The 11,912-nt window shown below is 52.9% G+C and overlaps 1 pseudogene across 1 annotated transcript; it reads right to left on the bottom strand.

Annotated features, from left to right (window-relative positions):
- Positions 1–673: 673 nt before the first annotated feature.
- Positions 674–11,528, bottom strand: LOC308640298 (arylsulfatase D-like; annotated as a pseudogene). The gene is made up of 7 exons: positions 11,419–11,528; positions 8,280–8,427; positions 5,564–5,681; positions 4,167–4,286; positions 3,140–3,556; positions 1,690–1,826; positions 674–808 (listed from the first exon to the last, which is right to left on the bottom strand). The product of its transcript is annotated as an arylsulfatase D-like (transcript).
- Between the last annotated feature and the right edge of the window lie 384 nt (positions 11,529–11,912).

Genomic DNA, 11,912 nt, shown 5'->3' with positions numbered 1-11,912 from the left:
CTCCTTCTCCTCCCCCTACTTCTCCATCTTTTTCTCCTCCTATTCCTCCTTCTCCTCCACCTCCTTCTCCTCCTCCTCCTCCTTAGCCTCCTTTTCCTGCTCTTCCATCTCCTTTTTCTTCTTCTCCTCCCTCTCCTCCTCCTCCTCCTCCTCCTCCTCATCATCATCTCCCCTCTTCCTCCTCCTCCTCCTCATCTCTCCTACATCTCCTCTTACTTCATCTCCTCCTCCTTTTATTCCTCCTCCTCCCCCTCCTTCTTCTCTCACCTACCACCTCCTCCTCCACATTCTCTTCCTCTTTCTCCTCCTCCTTTTTCTCATCCTCTTTTCTTTTCCATCCTTTTTCCCTCCTTCTCCTCCTCCTCCATCTCCTCCTCCTTCTCCTTCCTCTCCTCCTCCTCATCTCTCCTCTTTCTCCTCATCATCAACATCATCATCTCTCCACCTACTCCTCCTCCTTGTCTTTCTTTTTCATCTCCTTTCCTCCTCTTCTGTCTCCTCCTCCTCCTCCTCCATTTTCTTTTCCTCATTCTCCTCCTCCACCTCTGTCTCTTTCTCCTCCTCCTCTTCAGCATCATCCCCCCTCCTCCTCCATAGTCTCCTTGCTCTGGGACCTCCGATGCAGACTCCTTTGGCTCCCTGTCTCTGTTCCTCCCCGTGGCTAGCCCCTCACCTCTGTAGATCCCATTGCACCTCCCCAGCTGCTGGTGTTCATCTGTGGCCTCCAGTAACCCTCCATGATTGGAGTCCTAATGGGTGATTGTGGAGTTCTTCAGATGGTTCTAATCAAGGGCATGGAGGGCTTTAACTGTGGAGAAGGTGGAAGGTGTCAGAGAGAGTGCCCACACGGGTCTCAGCTGGGGGCATGCGCTTCCCATTCTATGCACAAGCCATCTTGTACTGGACCATCACAGAAAGAGCCCCCTGCCAAGAGACCACAGGGACATGTGAGATCACGGTGCTGAGACTGTCGTGCCCAGGTCTGCTTAGCACTGCGTCACCTCGAAAACCAGGAGAGAATTGCAAAGAAATATCCAGGACGTTGTCAGCAGGCATGGTTTTTATGTGCAGTGTCGGTGGGGTCAAGTGCCCTAATAAAAGGGTGAGAGGGTGCCCCAGGGCGGGGTAAAGCAATGACAGATTCCAGCCCACATGGAAGGAACCACAACCAATAGCAGTAAAATTTATGATGGCCATTATCAGCAGAGCAGGGGACACCTGCATACCCAGCAGTATCTCCCTGCACCGTGGAGACCAGCAGTCCTTCCTACCCCTGAAGGCACAGAGGCCAATTCACGAGGGATGTGAGCTGCTGTCCTCCTTGGGGACATCTGCCTCTCACGTAGTTCAGATGTCAGGATATTCATGCAAGGACATATCACCTGACCTGCGAGGGCTTCCACGTCTCCAGGAAACCCTCGCAGATGGAAGAGTCTGCAAGTTCTTGCTTCTCTCTAGCGTGTCCCAAAGCCCTAAAAGCAGAGCCCTTTTCCTCCATGATGCCGAAAGCTAACGTTGTCTCTCTGCTTCCTGTAACCACTAAGGATGATGCTGAATGACAGCTTCTCACAAAACTGATTGCTAATGAAATGATTGGTTTTGTGCAAAATTAGACTATCACTGGGAAGAAATGAACAAACAAATGACACGAGTGGGGTGTACTCTCCCCCGTTCTTGATCTTGACTTACCTACAAACCACTCCATCTCCTCCAGGTTGTCTCTGTAAAAACCATGGCGGCTTCTCCTGAGGAAGGCTTTCAAGGTCACCAGAGGATTGTGGACGTGCAGCTGGGACACAAAGAGGAGAAAGGGCCTGTCCTTGTTTGTGAAATTAGAAAACCACTGGAATTATGGACGGCAGATGATGGTGTCCACAGTGGACCTTGAATGTGCTGGGTCCATGACCTGGGTTCACCTGCTGGGATTTCACTGTGAGGGTTCCCCCCAAAAACTCATGAGTGAGACCATGCAAGAAAGTTCACAGGTAAAATGATTAGATTATGAGAGGTGTGACCTAGAAGTGGATTAATCCACTTGGATGAACTCACTGGGTGGTGACTGTAGCAGGTAGGGTGTGGCTGGAGGAGGGGATCCCTGGGCTGTGCCTTTGGGGTCTCTATCCTTTCCCTGCTGAGCAGAGCTCTCTCTGCCTCCTGGTGCCCTGTCCTGAGCTGCTCTCCTCCTCCAGACCCTTCTGCCATTTTGTTCTGTTCCCCTTGAGCCAGAGCCATGGAGTCAGTCGGCCAACCATGGACTGAACCTTGGAAACCATGAGCCCCAAATAAACTCTTCCTCCTCCAAATGTTCTTCTTGGGACTTTTGGTCACAGTGGCAATTTTGTCTGAGTAAAACAACATCCATGGTCAGTATAGTACAGGAAGATATTTTGAGAGGGAGGGACGGGACACCCCACCCACGTACCCTGTGTTACAGAACATTGCCATCATTATTATTTTATTATTAGGTGCTGCTAATTTCTGGCTTTCCCTAATTTATAAATTAAATATCTTCATAGGTATGTACGCATAGGGAAATAGCTATATATTGTAGTAAATGTATGAATATTTATTTATTACTTATATATAAATGGTTGGGTACTCTCTGGGGTCTCAGGCATTCCCTGGGCCTTGGAAGGAGTCCCTGATGCACGACCACTACTTGGATACTTTCCAGTGCAACCCGGTAACTCAAAGCAGAGATCCGAGTGTGGAAACCAATTCATATGAAGAGGTTGGGCCTTTCCTTTTTCTTCTTTTTTTTTTTAGCACCAGAGATGGAATCCAGGGGTGCTTCACCACTGAGTCACTTCCCCAGTCCTTTTGATATTTTATTTACAGACAGAGTCTCACTGAGTCTCTTATGGCCTCTCTCAGTTGCTGAGGCTAGCCTCCTACTTGCCATCCTCCTGCCTCAGCCTCCCCACCTGCTAGGATGACAGAGGTGGGCAAAGTGACTCCATAAAAAAATCCTTCTGCAAATACACTGTGGAATACTATGTAGCGATGAAGAAGGATAGCTTCCTTTCATTTGTGAATGAAGTGTGAATTTGGACCTTTTCAATGCACCTGCTGCTATGGGACCCCAGGGTAGCTCACGGCTCAGAACCTGCCCCCCACCCCAGATCGTGAGGGTCCCCACCTTTGAATGTAGGCCGTGGCTTCCTGCAGCATCCGTCTGGTGGTGCTTCCCACATCAATTGGCTGCTTGGTGACCTGGTGGTTCCGCATGAGCACACAGTTTTCCAGAGTCACAGGAACCCACAGCTGGAGAACCACGTGGTGAAGACGAGGCTGGCCCTGCACCCGACTGCGGTCCAGGGATCCGAGAGGAGGCCACTGAGTTTGGCAGCCGTGAGCGTGAGGACGCCCAGAGCCAGGATGCGGGTGTAGCGGCTGAACCGGGCAGCCACTGTGACCCCCAGCTCTGGGGGCCTGTCAGGGTCGCAGTCGTTGATCAGGGTGAAGGGCAGTCCGTAGAAGTAGTGGAAGCTGTGGTTCAGTGGGTGGTGGCAGTGGTCCCCGCGGGACGCGCAGCTCACGCCCTGGTGCCACTTTCCTGCAAGTGGGGGTGGGTGGTCAGCCACACCAAGGGCACACGCTGTTGCCTGGGACAAAGAACCCCAGGGCCATTTGGATGTGGTCAGGGGAAAGAAAACCTCCAAAGAGCAGATCCTGAATCAGCAGAGGCTATGAGTGACCTCAACCAAGACTTGCTTTTGGTTTGGGGTACCAGGGATTGAACTCAGGGCCACTCGACCCCCGAGCCCCATCCCTGGCCCTTTTTGTGTTTTATTTAGAGACAGAGTCTCGCTGAGTTACTTGGGGCCTTGCTAAACTGCTGAGGTGGGCCTCTAACTTGCGGTCCTCCTGCCTCAGCCTCCCAAGCTACTGGAATTACAGGTGGTGGAGCCAGGCTCTGAAGAGCTTTCTGATTCCTTGGGGCTGAAGAATATAGACAGGTTCATAGAAGGAAAGAAGGCAAAATATATATCAAAGAACCCCAAACCTCTGCAATGAGAACTTCTGAACTGAAAACCATCTGAGAGGGCTGGAGTGGAACCAGATACCAACTCGGGAGGTGGAGAAGGATGAAAGATTTTTTTTTTCCTCCAGAGGAAATTGGTCCCTTGACAATTGGATGGGAGGGGAATCAGGTGTTCAAATACCTACAAGGCTGGTGGTATAGCCTTGCTCCTTTGGGATTTTTGCAAAAGTGGTTTCGTTGGCAGGAAGCCCGCCTAAGCCTGCGTTCCAATAGAGGACCAGGTACTCATCGTTGTCCATTCCTGCAGATCCCACAGCAGAGCAAGGTTCATTTTCCCTTTGCTAGGAACAGGTCTTAGCAAAGGGATTCTGGGCACCAGGGGACAGTGGGCAAGAATCTGGCTGTCAGCACTTGGGGAAGGTGGGGAGGTGGTGCTCTGGGTAGGGAGTGGGTGCAGATCAGAGAGGTTGTTAAATGTGCTATTGTGCACAGTATGACCCCACCACTGAGCATCATCTGCCCCAATGTCAGCTGCATAAGTTGGACACACCTTGCCTATCATGAGAACCAACTCAGTACATGTATCTATCTATCTATCTATCTATCTATCTATCTATCTATCTATCTATCTATCATTACCTATCTTCCAGGTACCATTATGTTGCATCTATCCCCTTTCTATCCACACATCATTTATCTGTCACCTGTATGTGCATTATGCATCTGTCACCTTTATATACCTCTATCACCCATCATTAGCTATCACCTGTTCCTCTATTATCTATTGACAGGATTGCTATCAATTGAGCATCATTAATCCATCTTCCTTCATTGACAGTATCACCATCATCATCTATGGAGCATTGTATCTCACCTGTCAATGACTGTATTTCTGCTTCTCATCCATCAATGATGGTGGTCATCCCGTCCCAGAAGGCTCCCTCCACACAGCCTACCAAGGGCACCTACCTGGCAATTTGATGAGACAAGAGCTGGTATGTGGAAAATACCAGAAGGAAAAGAACGTTTCTCTAGTACCAGACGTGCACAGACATTTGTGTTGAGTGTTTTTTCCCTGAGCAATTTTTTTCTCTGAGTATCAGCACAATTCACGCAGAATCTGCAGCGTGCTGTGTGTCCCAGATCAGCTAGGGATGATCTTGACCTCAGGAAGAGGTGTGTGGTTATCTGTGACTCCCATTTGATTAACCCAGGGGTACCTAACCCCTGAGCCCCATCTGTAGCCCTATTTTGCATTTTACCTAGAGACAGGGTCTCACTGAGTTGCTTAGGGCCTCCTTTTGGCCGAGGCTGGCTTTGAACTCGTGATCCTCCTGCCTCAGCCTCCCAACCGCTGGGATGACAGGCGTGCGCCACCGCGTCCGGCATTGTGCGTGGGTTTTAACACCCACGGGGCTAAGGGTCCTGAGGGGCGAGGGTATACGTGGTCCTGTTCGGAGCACACACTGCAGGAAGGTGACAGGAGGGCACATTAGCTTTCAATTTCCCAGTCTCTGCGGGATCACTACCAAGCTAGAGCGGCGATAGGGTCCAGGCTGCAGCCGGGAGCTGCTGTACAGGGTCCCCACAACACCCACCTGATCCGAGTGGCTCTGCTCGGGGTGCAGAACGGGGGGCCGCCAGGTGCTGGGTGAGTCTCATGCCCTCCTCCACCAGCCGGTCGATATTGGGGGTCCTGAGAAAATCAGATGAATATCACTTGGGAAAGGGTTGGGAATGCTCTGGGCCTCAGACGAGGCCTGCATGGAACTTCCTGGGGCTGCGTGGCACCTGTCTTAGTGTGCCCACTTCTCTAAGTTTGCAAAGGACAGATGAGGCTCACCCTGGGCGGTTCCTCCTACAGCCCTCCCCCCACCTCAGCTGTTGCCAAAGCTACAAAGGGCACCCCAGATTTTGAATTTTGGCTTTGGCCTGGGGGGCTGGCACACAGACACCTTGCCCGTTTCACTTTCTGGGGGTGATGATGTTGCACAGTGAGTATAAACACGGGCTGTGAGAGAAGCTTTTGTCCAGCTGGGGAATGCCGTGGGTTCTGAGCCCAGGCAGTCTGGGCTCATCCAGGACCTTGGGTGGGTTCGGGGTATGAAATGCACATCTGCGTAGTGGCATTCTCCTCTTAGGGTGGGTTATGGGAACCTCTTGTCACAATAACTCTGTGGTTACATCACAGGGCTTCTTAGAGGAAGATGGACCCCAACAAAATTACATTTTTGGCTTTTTCTTATTTTTTCGGGGGGGGTATGCAACCCAGGGGGCTTGTGTGCCTTAAATATCCCACCAGCATCCACGAAGGGTGCACCCTGAGTTTCCTACCAGGTTTCTCAGGTGCAAAATTCAAAGAGAAGATGAAACACTTCACCTAAGAGCTTTTGCAGTCAGACGTGCAAAAATAGATTGAGAATCTCACTATAGATAGGCATCCCAAAGGCAGTGACCCAGCCCCTAGAGCTCATGGAATTCCCCATGGACTGTCAGATGACAGGTGCTAGTCTCTTCCCTTCTACCTTGGAGGAGGCTGCATCTGGTGGAAGCTAAGCTATAAAAGCTCAGACCTTGTTCTTCACGCACCTAAAGCTGACCACCTCAGTGGCCCCCCGTAAGAAAAGTTTTGCTTCCCTGAGGACAACTGGAAAAGTGCAGAGACACTGGAGGTGTCCCACTTTGGGATGTGGTGCTATTGGTGAGCAGCAGGTGGAGACCAGAAATGTTGTTCAACATCCTACAAAGCACAGGATGGGCCCATCACAGAGTGATCTGGGACAGTGTACCAGTAGGACCAAGGTTAAAGAACCTTGTCAGTCCTTCCAGCCAGCCAGCCAGCCCACCACCCATGCACCCATCCAGCCAACTATCCATCTGCCCGTCCATCCATCCATTCATCCATCCACTCACCCACCCACCCATTCATCCACCATTCAACCATCCATCCATCCATTCATTCATTCACCCATTTACCCATTTGTCTGCCCATCCACCCACCCACCCTTCCATCGATCCACCCATCCACCCATCTACCAATTTGCCAACCACCTATCTGCCCACACATCTACCCACCCATCCATCCATCCACCCATCTACCAATTTGCCAACCACCCATCTGCCCACCCATCCATCCATCCACCCACCCATCCATCCAGGCAACCATCTATCCATCCATCCATCCATCTATCCATCAACCCACCCACCCATCCGTCCATCCATCCACTCATCCACCGATCTATCCATCCATCCACCCACCCACCTATCCACCCATCCACCCATTTATCCATCCATCCAGGCAACCATCTATCCATCCATCCAGGCAACCATCTATCCATCTACCCATCTATTCATCCATCTATCTACCTACCCATCCATCTATCCATCCACCATGGATGGATGGGCAGATAGACAAATGGATGATGCCTGGATGAAAACATGGACAGATGGGTGGGTGGAGGAATGGCTCATTCATAAATGGATACATAAATGATGGATTTGGGGTAAAATTCTAGTCATTTGCTAACTCTGAGAATAAAGGACTCAGAACAGAGTACAATTTTACAAGCCTGTGTGAAATCCTCTACACAGTTTAGCCAAAATAAGAAAATATCCCATACTCTCTAAGATCTTCTGGCCTCCAAAGACCCCCATTCAGACCTTTTCCTTGGCCCCATTTTTGGCCCTAGCTCCCCCCCACCCCACTAAGATATGCTTTTTTCCCTAGTCTCCAGTCATACTGGGGATCAGGGCTTCTGATGCAGCCAACCATCCATCCATATCTGTGAACACAGGATATGCCAATATCTTTTGGAATCACTGCTTTCAAATCCTTTGGGTCTGAACCCAGTTGTGGCATTGCTGGGTCATATCGTGATTCAATCTTAAGCTTTTGAGGGGCCATTATATTGTTCTGCAAAAGACCACCTGGAGCCCCAGGAGCTGGAGAGTCAGGAGGAGCCTCCCTGGAGCCCATGGAGGGAGCTCAGCCTGGGACTCTGGTCTCAGCTTCTGCCCTCCAGGGCTGGGGGAGGGGTGGTGGTTCCTGGATTACATTTAAGTCTCTGTGTTTTTGGTTATTTATTACAGCAGCCACAGAAAAACCCTTATAAACTCAGCAGGACATCAAGTTGTTTGAGAGGGCTAAGACCCTATTTTTACTCTTGGAGAATAATCATTTTTGGTGCTGAATTCTGCAGCACTAAGAAATTTCATTTGCACTGGTCGATTTTAAGTGAATTATTCCACTAAACTGCACACAAGGCACAACCCCACGACCCAAACTACACTCTACCTCAGTGTAAGGTTCCCATAGCAACAAACATCCCAGATGCCCAGATCATCTGCCAAGATCAGCAGGATGTTTGGCTTGGAAGCGTTAGGTGGTTTCTACTCACAGGTCTGCAGAAGCCAACATACAAGGAGCAAAAGCAGCACAGTCTCTGCAGAGGAAATAAATGTACAGGATTTGGCATGCAAAGTTTACACCATGCATATGTAGATGTCAGGCTTCTGGTGAGGGCTTGAACTGAACTCCTATAATGCCAACTGAGCCCCAAGAGAATTATCCAGCTGTGGGAAACCTCTGGTTTTGCACGGAGTCCAACAGCCCAAAATAACCAGGGTGGAATCCCTACTGCTAATGGCCAATCAAGACTAATGCTGAGAGAGGCCCATTTTCTCCCTGCACCCAAACTGGAGATTCTCAGCAAGCAATCAGAAACTGAGCCCTCATCAGAAAGTTCCCTCCACTTTAACCCCATGCGAACAGCACAGAGGTCCCCTCTTTATCCTCTGGGGACACATTCCAAAAATCTCAGAGGATGTTGAAAGTTCAGCTAGTACCTAACCCTATATAGACTATACTTTTTCAGTATATATAGATGCCTGTCATAATGTATAATTTATAATCTAGGCATAGCAAAGGATTAACGGTGGCAAATGATAACAAAACAGTTGTAACAATGTGCTGTGACAAATGCCTGACTTACAAGTTTTTCACTTTCTGTTTTTTTCCTTGTTTATTTTTGGACATGGGGCAACTGAATCCTGGGAGATTTCTGAGTGCATTTGTGGTGACATTTGTCGCTACCAACACCCCAGGGTGACCCTGGAAACACCCTTTGTTGTTGTGCAAGTCATGGTCTCTTTGAATTTGTTTTGTCACTAAATGGGTCCTCTGGGTTAAGGTCATTTGAGCTCAACTCTCAGTAAAGCGGGGGCGAACGTGGGGTCCAGAGCCTGAGGCCTGCCACTTGGGGTCCTCAGCGGGTCAGGAGGTGGCTGATGGTTGGCAGGCGCCTTGGTCCACAGTGCGAGGTGCTCCAAGGCTGCGCCAAGCATCAGACAGGGCACTAGGAGGACCAGACCTGCAGGGACACTAGGATTTTAAACCACAGATGGGGGATTCAAAGCAACCCCAGAGACACAACAGCAGGCAGAGGAGAGAGTCCCTGAGTATCTGAACAGGGGTCCAGGCGCCCCACTGCCCTAGAGGCTACTAGGAGCTTCAATGGTGTCCTGGGCTCCACCTGCCCCAGGACCCAGAGGTACTCAGCTGTCCAAGATGTGCTGGGGGTGGGGCAACCGGGGAGGGCAGGCGGGCGGAGTCACAGTGGGAGGGGGTAGGCGGAGGGAAGGGGCGGGGGCTGCTATAGATCTTGTGCGCCCTGAAGGTAGGGGACTGGAGGATGATCCTACTGCTGGAGGGACAGGGACACCAGAAGGCACAGTGGGCGGACTGGAGGACCCAGAGCGGACTGGGGTGTCCTAGCGCTGGGAGGAGGACCCAGCTGTGGCAGCGGGGCGGGGATGGAGGAAAAGTCAAGGGTCTGCACCCTGTGGTTTTTAGTGAGCAGTGTGTGTGTGTGTGGGGGGGGGTCATAAGGCCATGCACAGCTGCGCAGGGGCGGGATGGGGGAAAGTCAAGGGTCCACACCGGGGGAGGGTCATAAGGCCCTGCACAGCTGCGCTGGGGCGGGATGGGGGTCTTGGGGGCCAGGAGCAGGGCGGGGCGTGTCCTAGAGTGGGGGGTGTGGGCGTGCTGGAGGTGGGCCAGGGACAGGCCTGATTATTGGGCACTGCAGAGCTGGGGCTGCGAGGGGGACGTGCCCAGGAGCTGGATGGGGCCTTCCTAGGGGGACAGGGTGGAGGGCGATGCAAGGGCATGTTCTAAAGTGCACAATGGACTGCAGGAGGCTGAGCAAGGGGCGTATCCTAGAGGGGGGATGTGCTGGGGGTGGGGCAAGGGGCGTGCCTCAGTGTGAGCGGCAACGCACAGCTGAGGCTGGAAGGGGACACTCCCAGGAGCCCACCAGGGCCTGTCTAGGGGGAGACTAGGCCTTAAGGTGGGGTGGTGAAAGGTGCCTGCCCTAGGATGGGGGGCTGGACATGCTGGGGGCGGGACAGGGGCGGGCCTTAGTGTTGGGCACTGCGGAGCTGCCCCTGGGTGGACATTTGGTCCCAGGAGCGATCTGGGGAGTGACTTAGGAGGGGAAGGGACGGCGCAGGGGTCCAGTGGCGGCCCTAGTGTTGGAGGGACCCTCAGTGCTGGGGGAAGGGGAGAGAGGCCCCGGGGGAGGGACAGCAGTGGCTTAGACTGTTCCTGGGGACTCCCCAGCAGCAGCAGGGAGGGGGCGCGGGGTGTGCGGGGGGGGGGGCGAGAGGACACTCATGCAGGGCCCCAAGTCGGGACCAGGTGGTTTTAGGGAAGTGATAGGGCGAGACGGCCATATGGGGAGAGGACCGGACAGGAGGATCAGCTGGGGTCAAGACCGTGTTGGGGGTGGGACAGGATTGTGTCTTAGAGTGTGTGACAGGCCATGGCTGGGTGTGGGGACCAGGATGGGACACGAAGGGCTTCGAGTTTATTGGGGAGAACTCGGGCTTCGGCCTGCATGTCTTAAAAAATGAGTGTGGAGGGTGTCACAGCCTTGTCAGGGTGGGGCAGGGGACTTGCCTTATAGAGATTGTAGGACTTGGCCCTGGGGAGGAGTCCCGGCTCCGAATGGGAGGGGCAGAGCGGGTCTTAGTGGGGGGAAACTCCAGCGCATCTGTGCCGACCTAATGTGGGGGACACAGGCCATGAGGGGGCAGGGAGCAGGTCTTGGAGGGGTTCGGAGACCCGAGAGTGGGGAGTCGAGTCTCCAAGGCATTGAGGTGAGGCGTGTCACCCCGCTCGATCCTGGAGCGGCCCCGCAGGCGTTTCAGGCACAGTTTCTGCGTCTCAACCCAGGCCCCCCCTCCTGCTCGGGGGGGCCCCCCACCTCCCTCTGCCCCCACCCCAGCGCTGCTCTCTGGGCCCCCGCAGAGAATGAGCCTGGGACTGGGTTTCGGTGACTCACCATTTCCTAGCACCTAAGCTTCCTTTCCAGGGTCTCTCGCTCTTCCCCTCCCCAGGCCTGAGTGGCTGCGAGTCCTGGGATCCCGAGCACCTGACGGTGGCCGAGGCGCGTCCCCTGGGCCTGCGAGTGCACCTCTGCGTGGATTCCATGGCTGCGCACTGGCGGCAGGGAAGTACCTTGACCCCAGATCTGGGCGCCATCCTGCCAGGGCTGGTGTCTCCGCCCACCAGGCTGCTTGGTGTGCTCCTGGACCCTGGTGGCTCACTTAATCGGATTAACCTTCCAACTCTGGGCCTAGGGAGTGGCTCCTGGAAACAAGTTCTCCCAGGTCCCCACCACCAGTGAAGCTGGGGCTTCTGCATCTGCTTAATCTGGATGGGGCACAAGCAGGGTGACTCCCAAGGCAGCCAAGGCAGTTTAGGGAACATTTATTTTTATTCCTTCCAAGGGTCTTGGGACAGCCCCACCCCTCTCATAGAATTGGTGCGAATTCAGCTCCACCAGGCTCCGCATTGGGAATCTCTAGGGTGCTGGACTCTTGCTCCTTTGTGCACGCAGGGCCTGGGTTGAAGCCAGAATTAAAC

This window comes from Spermophilus citellus, assembly GCF_964194105.1.
Source record: "Spermophilus citellus genome assembly, contig: SCAFFOLD_228, whole genome shotgun sequence".
NCBI classification, from domain to species: Eukaryota; Metazoa; Chordata; class Mammalia; order Rodentia; family Sciuridae; genus Spermophilus; species Spermophilus citellus.
This window is presented reverse-complemented; position numbering and strand designations above follow the sequence as displayed.